We start from the raw sequence: 16,644 nt of genomic DNA on the forward strand, positions 1-16,644 counted from the left end.
GGACAGCCAAGCAGGAAAGGGGGATTCTGAAACAAAAGAACTAGAAGATGGCACACATTCAGTCTTCATACCAGTCATAAGTAAATATTTCTAAAGTGCAGATATGAAAAAAAAGAAGGTATTATGATGTCAAACAGTACCTAAAAGTGAACCAGAGAGAACAGTAGCAAAAACAGTCAAGATCAATTTCATCAGAATTCTGGAAATTAAAGTCTTACAACAATTCAAAGAGAATTTACTCAAGAAATGTAGCTGAATGTTGGTAAAATGCCTTGTGGCAATGACTTGCCCTAATCTCATTCCCCTCTGCCCAGCTCACAGTAGCCTTGAAGATCAACAGGCCACAATGACAGTAACTGTGAGAACCAGTGCCCTAGGAGTCACCAGAGAGGGCAGAACAGACTTGGAACTGCTTGAAAGCCCTATTCCCCCCACACTGTCACTTTCTGATCTGTATGACAGCTCACACTACGTTCTCAGGCCTGTCTTCATCTGACCAGACTCAATAGCAATGAGCACATCTAGCATGTAGATCTTGGATTGCAAAGGAATCTGGGCTCCTTAGAGAAATGGCCAATTTGAGGGCTGAGTGAGAACACACAAAATGAGCCTGGACCACCTCTTCCAAGTTCAGTCAGGTTGTTGGCAGAATTCAGTAACGTGTGGCTGCAAGACAGACTGAAGTTCCCATTTGTTCCCTGTCATTTGAGGGTTGCTCTCAGCTCTAGACACATGGCCCTCTCACAACACGGCAGTCTACTTCTTCACGGCTAAGTAGGAGAGCCTCGCTGCCGCCTCTAGTCTTTGACTTCAGGAGGGGTCTGGTTTCCTCTAGGTGTTCATCTGATTAGCTGAGGCCCACCTAGGATCATCTGCCTTTTGAATAACTGGAAACCAACTGATTTGAGACTTTAAACATATTAAAGGTAAAACCCCTTCTTCTTCGACATACAATGTAAGTTAACCATGGGAGTGAAATCTATCACACTCACAGTAATGCCCACACTCAAAGGGAGAAGTTTATACAGGTTGTGTACACCAGGGGCAAGGAATCTTGGGAGCCTTCTTAGAATTCTGCCTACCACAAAGGGGGCGGGGGAGGAGGGAACCACTCTTTTTCATAAAAAAACCTTTTTATGTTTTCATAATTAATCCAAAATAAATTTCATAAATTTTATTTCACAGTAAACTTTTGACTATATACATATATTATTTCAGCTAAAAATTACATTCAATCAAATTAAATATATCACTAACTTAAGATCCACTGTTTTTTATGTACCAATAAGAAAAAAATAACCTGCCAACTGAAATGTGATATTCTAACTGTAAAACACATTCCAATTTCAGAGATGTTCACTATGAAAATAAATGTGTATCTCAAAATTAATGACATATAGTAACTAAAAATGTGCCTATTTTTTCTTACTTTATTTTTAAATAATGTGAACAGTGTTGCAAATTTCACAAGAATCAACACCACTTTGAGGGGAGTTGGGCATCTTATCCCTCCCTCCCCACATACACATTTTCTCCTTTCTTCCTAACCCTTCTAAACGTTATCTATTCCTTCCCAGTTTCTGCTCCATGTCATGAAAACAGCCCTCCCTGCTGTCACGTCTCCTCCTTTCTTAGACCTGTTTCTTACTGTGTGCTGTCTGCAGGGGCTGAGACAGTGAATGCAGTCGGTGAAGAGGGTGGAGGAGAGAACCATGGCCTTTGGATAGATGAATGTAGCTTTGATTCTTGGCTCACATTTATTAACTTGCCTTTGGATGCAGGCAGCAGAGAACTCAAATCAAAATGGCTTAAATCTGAAGAAAATATATTATTTCATGTGGTATAACATGAAATCTGAAGGTTGGATATCTGCTCTCTAAGGCTGGTGAATTCCATGGCTCAGTTTTTATCAAGGACCCAGCTTCTTCCCAACTTTCTTCTCTGTCATCTTCAGCTGGTTAGCTAGCTCCCCTTGAGGTCGTAAGACAGCTGTGTCAGTTCTGGGTGTCATATTTAGATATGACAATGTCTAACCTCTTTCTTGTGTATCTCAAGACATGTTAACTCTTCCACTACACCAGAGGACATATATTCATATTTTAAGCCTAAAGCAACTACTGGCAAGAAGAATGGCACTTCCAATAGTTGTTGAGATTAATGTTTTTTCAACCTTGGCTTTGCTTTAGAATCACCTGGGAGCTACTGAAAATCTCATGTCCACACCCCAGGCTTCCCACCCCAACCCAGACAAAAATCAGAATTTCTGGGAGTCAGCCCCAGGCATGAGTATTTTTTTTTCAAGTTTCCCAAGTGATTCCAATGTAAAGCCAAGGTTGAGAACCAGAACTTTAGACCCTTGTTGATACAACCCTAAGGGTTGGGGGCAGGGCCCATCATCCACAAAGCACAGATGATGTCATGGAGGATGGAGGGACACCTAAGCAAAACTGAAATTTTGTTAGGAAGAGGAGCAACCCTATGTGATGCTGTACAACTAAGAATATAAACTATGGAGACTCAGGGAAGGTAATGCCTTCCTACAGACATGGTTTACTCATCTGTAAACAGTAATAACAACTACTCTTACTATAATAATCCCCATTATAGGATTGTAATAGGTAATAAAAAAGGTTTCATATATATGATCCTAGCATTCAGCAGGTGCTTAACCTGAACCTGAGACATTCTAATCTCACTAAACTCCAAATTTCCCTTCTAACTGGCAGTATAAGCCCCATATTTTTTAGGCCAGATCACTAAACCACACAGTATTTCGATCTCAACAAACAACAGCTCAGAAGAAATCCTTGAATGTAACCCCAGAACGATTATGCTTATCAAAACTAGTCGGTGAACTGAGATGCTTGTGCTGGAAGTCAGGAAACCTATTAAGACAGGGGACAAGTCATTTAACATCTGTACATCTGAATTCCTTAAGTTCTACAATCGGATCAAGTCAAAACACCAACAGACTGCATACTTAACTTATATTATCTTACCAACTGACAAAAATTGAGTTTTACTGTCACGTGGCTTTTAGTAACTGACCAAAAAAAGTTATATGAAATCTGTCACACAGAATCTTAGAAATGAGAATTTTGTCCATTCTCCTCAGTGATTTCCATAATGAAGACCTACATAAGAATTGTTTTTATGAAACTATTATTAGCATAGGTTAAGTTTTTGTATCCTATCTTCTTTCTGATAATGAGAGGTAAGTAGACAACCACTTCATCCCTTTTGATTTGGCTCCAAAAAAGATCAACGATAAATTTAATATAGCCATGATAACCACGCTGGGCAAATGATGTGTAAATCCATGTACAGCTCTTCCCATTACAACTTTCTTATTTATATTTCCTCTGGTCCAGATTTCTCTAACTGACTATGGTTTTATTATACGTGTACTTTCTTGGAGCTGCATCAAGGATCAGTGGGATTTACTTCACAGGAGGAAACCAAAGGGAGCAGAGAGGAGCAGAGGGCAGTGGTGGAACTAAAGCTTGATATGACTGAGACGGCCAGACTACAGAGCGCTTAAAACCAGGCGGACAAGTGGATCTTGATTCAGGGTACTACACAGTGGAGGCATGGCTGAAGCAGCACACGGGGAAATCCGTTCTAACTGAGGAAAAGAGTGAACTGTAGAGAAGAAAGAAGAAAATGGAGGCAGGATCAGTTGGAAGGTGCTGTAATAACCCAGATATAAGAGACCCACAGCCTAACGGCTGCTTTAGGTGCACAGGGCACAGCCGAGAGAATGTCTCTCCCTGCACCTGATTTAACACAAGTTAAGAGATTTCATGACACAGATATGTCCACCACTGTAAAATAAGAGCTTTTTTAACTTCTCTGACTTCTCAGTCCCGCAAACCTCTGTGGTCTGTTAAGTTTATAGGTGAGATGAGTACTGCCTCTTGGAACATAAGAATTATTTTTTTCTTACACATAAACTTTATATATAAACGTTTATACCTCATAAGTACTAAACTGTACATGAGGTAATATCATAAAGAAATAAATTATTTTCAAGGCTCATGAAAATAGAAAAAATATAAGGTAAATGCTCCTATTTATTCTTTTCTATGCAATGGATCCCATAATCCACCTCATAAAGTTATGAGGCTTAAATAAGAAAGTTAAACAGTATTAAATAAAACAGTACAGTACCTGCACATGGTAAGTGTGCATTCATGTTAGCTTATTGTACACGGTGGCCAATGTGACGCTACATACAGGTCTGCCATAAAATTTACCTTCTACAACTGTCAGCTATGACAGTATCTCGAATTCCTTTAAATTGTATGTGATTAAAAGTATTGATTCTACAGGTAATATAACCACTCCCTTGCACAATTTCATTAAATTATTCAAGGTTTTTGTAACGGACCCTTTTAACGTATCAATTCAGCCTCTCTCCTCTGTAACTTCCTCTGGTAGCTTCTAGCGCCTTGTCTTGCCCTCCCTCCCCAGCCACAGCCAGGGAGTGAACCAATCAAGCTGGCAGACAGCAATGGGGCACTAAGAGATGACTCACTCTCAGCTCACAGACTCCTGAAGCTAAGGGCCCAGCACCTAGCCTGGTTTCATCCTTTCCTAGGTCTTGTCTGATAAACCTCTGCTTGGAGTACACACAATTCCCTCTCTCGCTTTAGGGGGATTAGGTTACCACCAAAATAACTTTGACTCATATTTTCAAATAGCACTTTGCAAAGAAGGATCACTAACTTCAGTGTACTCTGTGTATATAGCAAGTTAGTGATGCTATTACTTTTCCCAGCAATAAAACAATAATGATGATAGTTTCAGTTTCACAGTATTTTTCTAATAATAATCAGTATCACTATATAAAAGTGCATATTTAGAATCTTATTATTTGTACTTGGAAAATTTTGTATTTGAATATTATGTTAAAGACATAATCATACTCCTAAAATTTACATTTTACACAAGTATATAATCTGTCTACAGTTTATAAATCAATGAGAAAGATAACCATTCTTATATCTTAACAACAAAAAAGTTAAGAACCTCAAGTTTAGGAATGGTATAGTAAGAGACATTGTTCCACTTTATTTATAACAGTAAATGTCCGATGACAGGAAATTGGTTAAAAAAAAATCACTGAACGATAATTTAAGCCATAAAACAGAATTGTGAGCAACTATTAAAAATATGTTGTGAATGTATTTAATGACATGAAAAGATCTAACTGTATATTCATCGTCTATCTATTATTTCAACATCCCTAGAGAAACCTAACAGTTTTCTCTCTTCAAATCCCCTACACTTATGCATCCATCCTCACTCAGCCTAATCTTGCTTCCTATTTTACTGAGAAACTCACTCAATCAGAAGTGACTTCTGCAATTTACTACCAAAACATTTACCCACCAGCCAGCATCTCTGCCATATATGCTCCTCTCCTGGTTCCAGCGGCTGGCATATCTCGGTGAAGACCCTTCACTTATATACCAGATTCTGTCCCTGCGCACACTCATTAAAGAAGTTGCACATCATCACAATGACACAGGTGGGCACTTTAAATGAGAACTCTTATAAACCACTCCAAATCCACAGTCTTGAACAGTCTTGAACAGGCACAGACATAAGCAGTCTTCCTCCATGCAAAGCTATAGAAGAAAACAGAGAGCAAAACACATCAGCTGGTGAAAATGACCAACTTTGCCCCCCCCACTTCCTCTCCCCCAAAAAACATGCAGCAGAAGAAAACTGTAACACAAAAAATCCAAACTGAATTAAATATCCCTGTTGAGGAACATGAAAAAACAACCTGAATTGAAATCCAAAAACTAAGACCAAAACTGAACAAAGAAATGGAAGTTATGAAACAAGAGTTGACTGACCTCAGAAACGATACAAGAAAAAAAAACTATATCAAAATGAAGAATATATTACAAGACAGAACAGATTTGAATGGAAACTTAATAAAGGTATATTGGACAAAAGTGGAAAAAGAACAAAAGGAATAAAAATGAGATGAAGAAAGTAAAATTTATTAAAGAGCAAAAAAGAAAATGCATCATAGAGGGAAAACACACAAATGTAACATAACATACAAACGATAATATAAAATGACAGAAACTAAACCACATGTTCAGTCATTTCAATAAATGTGAATGGGCTTAATTCACTTATCAAAAGAAGAAAAGGATTTTTGGTTTGGCTCACAGAGCAAAACCCAACTGTATGCTCCACACAAGAAACAAACCTAAAACTTCCTCAGAAAAGCCAAAAATAAAATGACGGGCAAATGAATATTAAAAGCAAATGCAAGCAAATTTCCAGTTGCAATGTAGAATCTGAAAGCACATCAAGGATCTTTTCATACTGTTACATTAAAATCCTTCGTCTATGTTATAGGTTGGATGGATGTTTTATCCATGCATAATTTTGTAATATCATGCATTGTTTATTTGGAAAATATCAACTTACTAATTTATGTACATCTTTCAAATGTTTCATTACACAGTATTTAAAAAATCACATTCTTTAGTATCACCATCCCATCTCACCAAAAAGTCTTTAAGTATAGGAAAGCTTTCAAGCTCAAAGAGGCAGATCAAATGTTCCAAAATACTAATTTTTGCTCAAAAGCCAGAATTTTATCATTGATAAAAAATATTTTCAGTTGTTTTCCTTGAAGTGATAGGGTCACTCCATTCATTTATGAAAAAGTGCCTGCCAAACATCCACATCTGAAAAAACCAGTTTACCCCTCAGTTGTTGAAGTAAAAGAGTATTCATAAAAAAACGCAGTTAATTCAGCTTGCAACTGAGATAATAGCACAAGGGCTTTTCCTAGAAAATACCACTTCAGTATGTAGAAATACTTTCTACATCTTCTCATTTTGCTATACATAATATTGAAAAGACATCTACTCAAGAATTGAGGTTTAACAACATTAATAATTTTTACTGCTTCATTAATGACATTCTTAAATGAAACTGGCACCAGATGCAAATGTTTTCAGAGGGAAATTCTATTCAATTTTTAGAAACCAGACAATCCCATTGGAATATAAACTCTTCTAGAGGAAATGCCTCTACTGTTTCCCCATTAAGTATGATGCTGACTTTCTTACTAAGGTATAACATATTTTATCATTTTAAGAAAACATTCATCCAATGATCTTATACGTAGAAAGCCTTAAAGATTCCCAGCCCCCCGACCAAAAAACTATTAGAACTAATAAACGAATTCAGCAAAGTAGTAGGGTACAAAGTCAAAACACAAAAATCAGCTGCATTTCTATATACTAATAATTATCTGAAAACAATATTAAGAAAACAATTCCACTTACTATACCTCAAAAAGAATAAAATTCTTAAGAATTAACTTAACCAATAAGGTGAAAGACTTGTACAATGAAAACTACAAAACACTGCTACAAGAAATTAAAGAAGACATAAATAAATGGAAAGACGCCCTGTGATCATGAATTGGAAGACTTAATTAAGCTGTCAGTACTACCCAAAGCCATCTACAGCTGCTTTGCAATTCCTATCAAAATCACAATGACATTTTTTGCATAAATAGAAAAATCCATCCTAAAATTCATGTGGAATCTCAAGGGACCCCAAATAGCCAAAACAACCTTGAAAAAGAACAGAGCTGGGGCTCATGCTTCTTGATTTCAAAACTTACTATACAAAGCTAAAGTAATCAAAACAGTGTGGTACTGGCACAAAGACAGCCATATAGACCAACGGAACAGAAAACAGAGCCCAGAAATAAACCCTCAGATATATGGTCAAATAATTTTTGAAAAGGGTGCCAAAATCATTCAATGGGTAAACTACAATCTTTTTAACAAATGGTGCTGGGAAAACTGGATGTCCACATGCAAAAGAATGAAGTTGCACCCTCACCTAACATCATATATCAAAATTAACTTAAAATGAATAAAAGACCCAAACGTAAGAGCTAAAACTATAAAACTCTTAGAAGAAAACATAGGATAAAAGCTTCACAACATTGGATTTGGCAATGATTTCTTGACTATGACACCAAAGGCACAGGCAGTAAAAGAAAAAATAGACAAATTGGACTTGATGAAAATTAAAAAATCTTGTGCATCAAGACACTATCAACAGAGTGAAAAGGCAACCTACAGAATGAGAGAGAATATTTGCAAATCATATATATCATAAGTGATTAATATCCAGAATATAGAGAGAACTCCTAAAACTCAACAATAAAAAAAAAACAAATAACCTAATTCAAAAATGGGCAAAGGGCTTGAATAGTACTTTGTATTTCTCCAAAGAAGATGTACAATGACCAATAAGCACATGAAAAGATGTCAACATCACTAATCATCAGGGAAATGCAAGTCAAAACTCAATGAGATACCACGTCACACCCAATAGGATGGCTACTATCAAAAACCAAAAAATAACAAGTGTTGGTGAGAATGTGGAGAAACTGGAAACCCTGTGCACTACTGATGGGAATGTATAATAGTACAGCTGCTGTAGAAAACCATATGGTGGTTCCTCAAAAAAATTAAAAATAGAATTACCATGTGATCCAGCAATCCACTTCTGGGGATATACTCAGAATTGAAAGCAGGGTTTCGAAAAGATATTTGTACATCCACGTTCATAGCAGCATTGTTCACAACAGTTAAAACATGGAAGCAACCCAAGTAACCAATAACAGATGAACGGAGAAGCAAAATGTGGTAGAGAAATACAATGGACTATTATTCAGCCTTAAAAAGGATGGAAATTCCGACATATGCTACAACATGGATGAACCTTGAGAACATTATGTTAAGTGAAATACACCAGTCACAAAATGAAAAATACGTATGATTCCACTTACATGAGGTACCTAGAGTCGTCAAAATCTTAGAGACAGAATGTAGAATGGTAATTGCCAAGAGCTTGGGCGTGGGGCGGAATGGGTATTGTTTAATGGGTATAGAGTTTCAGTTTTGAAGATGAAGAGTTCTGTAGATGGATAGTGGTAATGGTTGCACAATATGAATGTACTTAATATCACTGAATCGTACTTAAAAATGGCTAAGATGGTAAATATTATTTTGATGGTAAATATTATTTTATCTGTATTTTACCACAGTAAAAAAAAAATGAAAAAAAGTATCCATCCATTCCTAGTTTCTTTAGTGTTTATTTTTTTATGTCTTTATTTTATTTGTGAGGAAGATCGCCCCTGAGCTAACATCTGCCAATCCTCCTCTTTTTGCTGAGGAAGATTTGCCCTGGGCTAACATCCATGCCCATCTTCCTCTACTTTATATGGGACGCCGCCACAGCATGGCTTGACAAGCGGTGCGTCGGTGCACGCCTGGGATCCAAACTGGCGAACCCCGGGCCGCCGCAGTGGAGCGCATGCACTTAACCTCTTGTGCCACCGGGCCGGCCCCCAGTGTTTATTTTTAAATAAGGAATAGTATTGAATTTTGTAGGAAGCCTCTTCAGCATCTACAGAAATAACCATGAAATGAAGGACTACTGTTTTGCTGTTTTTCCATGATAATCCTTGTAAAACCACATGACCTTTAAAACTATCTGCATATATTACCTTCATAAAAAATATTTAATGAAAGAAATAAACTTCTGGATATAACTAAAATGGTACACTGAGAGAAATTTATAGGTTTAGATTTATGTATTAGAAAAGAAAAAAGCTAACAATCAATCTTTGGGCACAATAAGCCCAAAGAATACAAAAGGAATGATATAATAAAGAACACAAATTAATGAAGTGGAAAATTAACATTTTCCACTAACAAACTAACAAAACAAAGAACTAACAAAAGCAAAGTTCGTTCTTTATAAAGTATCAGAGAATGGTCAGACCTCCAGACAAACTGACCAAGAAGAACAGAAGACACGAATAATCAACACGAGGAATGAAAAGGCAGATGTAACTTCAGATGCTACAGACGTGAAGAAGAGAAGAGAATATCGTGAACATTATGCCCAAACATTTGAAATTTTTAATTTAAATTATAAAATTTAGTAATCTCAGGAATGCAAAGGTGGCTTAACATTTTTAAATCCATAGATATAACTTGTCACATTAGCAGAGTAGTCAGAAAAACTCGATGATTATCTACAAAGAATTCCAAAAAGTCCAGCATCTACCTCTATTCACAATTATAAAACAAATAGCCCAATACCTTTTATTAAACTACAATTCGAAGAGAACTTCCTTAACCTGATAAAGAGTATCTACCAGAAATTACAGCACACATTGTAGTCAGTGGGGAAATTAATAGCAGTCCCTTTAAAATCTAGGATAAAGTGCACTATTACTACTTTTATTTAAAACTGCACTGCCACTTGAGCATAACCGCGCACTATTTGTAATAGTCAAATGTCCATCAACAGATGAGTAGATAAACAAACTGAAGTATATCCACACAAAGGAATACAATCCAGCAATAAAAAGAAATGCACTACTGATAGATGCAAAAATCTGAAACTCAAAAGAAAAGACTACGCTGTGCAAAAGACAGAAAACACAGAATAATACATGTTAAAGGATTCTACTTATATGAAATTCTTGAACTGGCAAAATGAATCTATCCTTACTGAAAGAATACCAGTGGTTGCCTGGGACTTAAAGGAGGGGAAGAATGGATTGTAAAGTGTCATGAGGGGACACTGGGGTGATGCATATGCTGACTGTGGTGGTGATTACACGGGTGTATATATGTGTCAAAACTCACTGTACACTTACAATAGATGCCATTTATTGAATGTAAAGTATAATTCAATATAGATGATTCTTAAAAAATTGTACTACAAGTTCTAGTCAGCAGTGCAAGACAAGAAAGACAAAAAGAAATAAGAATTGTAAAAGGAATAAAAATCATTATTTGCAGATGATATAACCATCTATAGAAAAAATTAATAAATTTAAAATTATTAAATTTAATAGAAAGATTAGCAAAGTTACTAATTAAATTCAGAAAAATCAACTTAAAAACATGAGTGAGTGTAACATCCAAAATTATAAAGCATCTAAGAAAAAAAAATCTAACAAAAATGTGCAGGCCCACTGGGGAAAATGATAACTTTATCAAAAGACATTTAAAAAGATTACAGACAACATATGGATTGAAAAACTCACTATCACAAAGCTGTCAATTTTTTCCAAACTGATGCATTCAGCCAAAGAAATTCCAATAAAACTCCCCAAAGCATTTGTTTTTGTTTTGCTTTGTTGGGGGAAGAGGGATTTGGCAAACTGATTCTAACACCTACACAGGAGCGAACTAAACACAAAGCAAGTAGAAGGAAGGAAATAAAAATTAAGCAGAAATCAGTAAAATAAAAACAAACAAAAATAGAGAATAATCAACAAAACCAAGTTGGTTCTTTGAAAGATCAACAAAATTGACAAACATTTAGTTACAATGACCCAGAAAAAAAGAAAGAAGACTCAAAATTACCAAAATTAGGAACAAAAGAGGGGACATCTCTATGATACAGGAATCAAAATCTTTGACACAGAAATCTTTTTTTGATATAAAAATCTTTTGATACAGAAATCAAAAGGACTATAAAACAATACTCTGAACAAATTTATGCCAACAAAGTAGACAACTTAGATGAAATAGCAAACTTAATAGAAAGGTATAAATTACCAAAACTGATTCAAGAAAAAAGAAAATCTGAATAAACCTATAAAAAGGAAAGAAATTGAATCAGTATGTAAAATCTTCTGTTAAGGAAAAGCTCAGGCTCAGCTGTCTTCACTGGTGAATTCTACCAAACAGTTAAAGAAGAAATAATACCAGTCCTTCAAAAACCCTTCCAGAAAAGAGAGGAAGAAGGAACACCTCTCAATTGACCCCAGGAGGCCAGTAGATACCAAAAGCTAGAAAAAGACATCATGAGAAAAGAAACCTACATAATGAAGATACCTTATGAATAGAGATAAAAATCCTTAAAATGAAATATTAGCAAACCAAATCCAAAAATTATGTATAAAACAGATTATAGGGCTGGCCCCGTGGCTTAGTGGTTAAGTGCGTGCGCTCCGCTACTGGCGGCCTGGGTTCGGATCCCGGGTACGCACCGACACACCACTTCTCCGGCCACGCTGAGGCCGCGTCCCACATACAGCAACTAGAAGGATGTGCAGCTATGACATACAACTATCTACTGGGGCTTTGGGGGAAAAATAAATAAATAAATAAAATTAAAAAAAAAAAAAAAACATTATATACCATGACTAAGTAGGATTTATCTCAAGAATCAAGACTGGTTTAACATCTGAATACGTCATATTGATGTAGTATGTCATATTAATAGGATAAAAGGGAAAAATGATATGAGCATCTCAATAGATGCAGAAAAGCATTTGACAAAATCCAACACCAATCCATGATAAAAGCTCTCAATAAACTAGGAACAGAAAGGAACTGCCTCAAACTAATAGAGGATCTTTGAAAAATCTACAGCTAAAATCATACACAATGGTGAAGAACTGAATGCTTTTGCCTAATTTCAGGAAAAAGGCAATGATGTCTGTTCTCACTTCATTCCACACTGTACAGGAGGTTCCAGCCAGTGAAATCAGACAAGAAAAAGAAATAAAAGGCATTCAGATTAGAAAGGAAGAAGTGAAACTGTCTTTATTCTCAGATAACATGATCCTGTATGTAGAAATTCCTAAGGAACACACACATACACACACATACAACCAACCAAACCTACTAGAGCTAAAAAATGACTTCAGCAACATCTTAGGAAACAAGATTAATATACAAAATTAATTCTATTTCTATATACTATGATCCAAAAATGAAGTTTAAAAAACAACTCCATTCAACAACAGCATCAAACAATAAAATATGTAGGAATAAATTTAACAAAAGAAGTGTAAACAGTACACTTGTACACTGAAAACTACAAGTTCTGAGAGAAATTATAGATCTAAATAAATGGAGATACATTTCATGTGCATACATCAGAAGACTCCATATTAACATGGAAATTCTCCATAGATTCAGTGTAATCTCTGTCAAAATCCCAGCATAGGTTTTTTACAGAAATTTACAAGCTGATCCTAAAATTTATATGGAAAAGCAAAAGACACAGAATAGCCAAAACAATCTTTGAAAAGAAGAACAAAACTGGATAGCTTATACCTCCTTATTTCAAAACTTAGTATAAAGTTATAGTAATCAAGACAATGCGATAGTATAAAAGGCAGACATACAGATCAACAGAACACAGCTGAGAGTCCAGAAATAAATTCTTACATTTATAGTCAATTGATTTTTGACAAAGGTGCCAAGGCAACAACTGGGGAGTGGGAAAAGGGTAGTCTTTTTTTAAAATGGTATTGGGACAAACGGATATCTACATGCAAAAAGAAAATTTAGATCCTTAACTCACACTATTCCCAAAAAACTAACTCAAAATGAATCATACACATAAATGTAAGAGTTAAAACTATAAAAAATTTTTAGAAAAAAACATAAGAGCAAATCTTGTGACCTTGGGTTAAAGGATTTTTAGATACAACACCAAAAGCATGATCCATAAAAGAAAAAACTGATAAACTATACTCCATTAAAATGAAAACATTCATGCTTCAATAGACACTACTTTAAAAAGCCAAGCACAGACTGGGACAAAAAGAAAAAATCACAATTGAGACAAAATATTTGCAAATAATATATCTAATAAAAGACTTATAGCTACACATATAAAGAACTCTTACAACTCAATAGTAAGAAGACAATCCAATTAAAAAATGGACAAAGATCTAATTGACCAATGGCACATTAAAAGATGTTCAACACCATTAATCCTTAGAAAAATGCAAATTACAACTACAATGAGATACCACTTCACTACTACTAGAAAAGCTATAATCAAAATGACTGACAAGAACAAGTGTTGGTGAAGATGTGGAGAAACTAAAATCCTTCTACACTGCTGCCTTGAATGTAAAATGATGCAGCCACTTTGGAATACAATGTGGCAGTTCTTAGAAAGATAAACATATATTTACCATAGGACCTAGAAATTCCACTCCTTGTAACCTACTCAAGAGAAATAAAAACATATGTCCACAACACAAAGACTCACACACAAATGCTCACAGCCGAATTATTCATAATAACCCAAAATTAGAAATAACACAAATATCCATCAATTAATAACACAAATATCCATCAATTAAGGGAAAAAAGTGGTATATCCATATAATGGAATAATGGTACAATTATAAAAAAAAAAAGAATGACTGATGTATGTTAAAGCATGGATGAATCTCAAAAACATTATACTATCTGAAAAGAGCCAGAAGCAAAAGACCACATATTGAAATTTATATAAAATGCCAGGAAAAGGCAAATCGAGAGATAGAAAGTAGATTAGTGGTTGCCTATGAATAAAGGTGGGATTGGGGAGTGACTGCAAATGGGTACAAGGGATCCTTTTGGGGATGTCAAAAACATTCTAAAATTGGATTTGCTGATGTTATGCAACTTTGTAAATATGCCAAAAAGTACTGAATTATATATTTAAAACAAGTAGTATATAAATCATACCTCAATAAAGCTGTTTAAAAAAAATTGTAACAAAGTAAAAGGGCCCAAAATACCCAAGGAGCTTCTGAAGAACAACATTAGAGAAACTATCAAACTACATCAAAATCCAGTAAAGCTACAGTAATTAAGGCAGCAGAGTATCAGAGAAAAGGACAAATGGACTAGCCACAGACCTTCATCTGAAGGAAACTGGATATATCCCAGAGGGGGCGTTACTGGTCAGTGGGGAAAGGGCAGTCTTTTCAATTGAATGGTGCTGGGAGACTGGTTATCTATATGGGGGAAAAAAAGAAAATTACGTCCCTACCGTACATTGTTATAAAAAAAATCAATTAGTCTTAATTCTTCCTTTCTCCCTATAGCCACAGCCACCTTCTTTTTCATGTAATTTAGCAGTTCCTCCCACATGGAAAGTAGAAAAAGTAGGGTGTATTTCCTTGGGTTTCACGATGATTTACTTTGGCCTACAGGTGGTGAGTAAACATGATGCAAACAGGGCCTTGCCCTCAAGCTTCTGCCAATGCCATGAGAAGAACATGTTCCAGCCAGTCCACTGGTCCCAGGAGAAGAGTGAGACAAATGTGGGGCAGAACTATCTAGTCGACCTGCTTTATGAAGCAGAGCCAACCCAGCTAAGGCCAGCCTAAATCAGCCTACTCCCAGCCAATCTGCAGATGCATGGAAGGAGAAATGTTTATTTTTCTATGCTTCCTAGAACCTTGTGGTTGATTCTTAAACACCATTATTGTGGCACCTGTTAATTGATACAATTTCCAAAGGATTAAAATATAAATGTAAAAAGCAAAACTCCAAAACTTAGAAGAATATTAAAGTACTTTAAAGCCTCCAGATAGGGAAGGATTGCTTAAATAAGACACAAACACAAAACCTACCATAAAGAAAAAGAATGCCAAAATAAGTAACTCTGCTCATTGAGACACCTCAAAAAATGTGAAAAGACAGCCTACAAAATGGGACATACCTCATCAAGGATTACATCAGGAATACATAAAATCAATTTATAAAGGATAACCAACCTGATAGAAACATATGCAAAAGACATTAATAGGCATTTCACCAAAGATGAAACTCAAAAGCCAGTAAGCGTAAGACACTGAACTTCATGAAAATAAAGCTGTGACACCATTTTTACACCCACTGAATTGGTAAAAAAATTTAAAGTCTTGACAATACAAAGGACCGGCAAGTGGGGAGCAACAGGAGTTCTTTAATAGAGTTGTTGGGAGTATAAACTGTTACAACTTCTTTAGAAAAGATTGGTATTATCTTAAATTTTAAGATGATACAAAAATTCTACTCCTTGGTATATACCCAGGATAATTCACACACATTTACATCAGCAGACATGTATATGATTATTTATGATAACAGTTGGTATTTAAAAAATTGAAAATAACCTAAATGTCCATCAATAGTAGAATCAATAAATAACCTGTAACATAGTCACAGAATGAAATACTATATAAGAGTAAAAATGAATGAATGACAACTGCATGCATCTACATGAATCAATTTCAGAAGCATAATGTTGAGTGAAAATAGCAAATCACCAACAAATACGCAGAGTATGACATTTTAAATAAAATCCAAACACAAGCAAAACTAAATATACTATTTAGTGAATCATACACACGTGGTAAATCTACAAAGAAACAAAAGAGGAGAATAAAAATACAAAAGATAGTGACAAACCCAGAGAGGGAAGTAGGTGCACGGAGATGGACATACACATCTATGTATATGTATCAAATATTTTATAATTTTTTCAGTGAGGGAGGAGAGAGAAAAAGACTTCTGTTGGAGAAAATGGAAAAAGCCCTATGTTTCCATGCCACCCTCTAGAGATGTTTCAGAGAAAAAAAAAATGTGCTAAATTCTAATTTTACCTTTTTTATGTATTTTATTTTCATGACGACTTCTTCTCAGTATCTAAAACCTAATATGAAAAAAAATCACAATCATTTTTATGCATTAAGATCTAATTCAGGTACATCAGCATACTCTTGTAATTTTCCACTGATTCCAGTAATATTCATCCTAGTAATCATCTAAC

At 35.3% G+C, this 16,644-nt stretch overlaps 1 protein-coding gene across 3 annotated transcripts in view; it reads right to left on the reverse strand.

The window, feature by feature from the left end:
* Positions 1-5,050: 5,050 nt before the first annotated feature.
* The window catches only part of ZC3H8 (zinc finger CCCH-type containing 8), a 30,589-nt gene continuing 18,995 nt past the window's right edge, over positions 5,051-16,644 (reverse strand). For 2 of the 3 annotated variants that reach the window (XM_058534614.1, XM_058534612.1), the window contains 2 exons: positions 16,478-16,527; positions 5,051-5,633 (listed from right to left, as the gene is read on the reverse strand). The gene's annotated coding sequence lies outside the window, so the exon portion shown is untranslated. Of the gene's footprint in view, positions 5,634-14,743; positions 14,843-16,477; positions 16,528-16,644 lie in introns of all 3 variants that reach the window. The other variant, XM_058534613.1, reaches the window with a different exon arrangement.

The sequence above is a fragment of the Diceros bicornis genome, chromosome 40, assembly GCF_020826845.1.
Source record: "Diceros bicornis minor isolate mBicDic1 chromosome 40, mDicBic1.mat.cur, whole genome shotgun sequence".
Taxonomy (NCBI): Eukaryota; Metazoa; Chordata; class Mammalia; order Perissodactyla; family Rhinocerotidae; genus Diceros; species Diceros bicornis.